Source organism: Gavialis gangeticus, unplaced genomic scaffold (assembly GCF_001723915.1).
Source record: "Gavialis gangeticus isolate Ggan-Ray unplaced genomic scaffold, GavGan_comp1, whole genome shotgun sequence".
Lineage (NCBI taxonomy): Eukaryota > Metazoa > Chordata > Crocodylia > Gavialidae > Gavialis > Gavialis gangeticus.
In genome coordinates this window covers 13446736-13447329 of record NW_017728980.1, presented here as the reverse complement: position 1 = coordinate 13447329, position 594 = coordinate 13446736, and positions in this window count along the sequence as shown.

Here is a 594-nt window from a genome sequence, read left to right as displayed (position 1 = left end):
CAAGGAGTGACCAGGAACAATGGTCACAAGCTGGCGGAGGGAAGGTTTAAGTTGGACATCAGGAGGCGCTGCTTCACGGTCAGGGTGGCTAGAGTCTGGAACCAGCTTCCAAGTGAGGTGGTGCAGGCTCCCACCCTGGGGGTTTTTAAGAGGAGGTTGGATGACCACCTTACTGGGGTCATTTGACCCCAGTGCTCTTCCTGCCATGGCAGGGGGTCGGACTAGATGATCTGCTCAGGTCCCTTCTGACCCTAGAAACTATGAAACTATGAAACTATAAGCTAAAGGGTAACTAATTCACGATGAAATAGGAGATACAGTCAAGCCAAGGGTAGGCAGCTAGAGGCCCCAGTCCAAATCATCATTAAGTAGCATTGGTTTTAATGAAATGACATTGTTGCTTGTACTCTGGAAGTGCTTACAGGTCCCGACACAGAGCACAGACTAGTGAATGCTGTACAAATGCGTAGTAAAGAGAGTCTGCGCTACAAACAGTCGGAAGCTAAATAAGGAAGTCAAAGGGTAGAGGTGGAGACTGGACTGTGCTATCCTAGACTGTGAGCATGGAGTTCCTTCTGCATAGAGCTGGGTGAC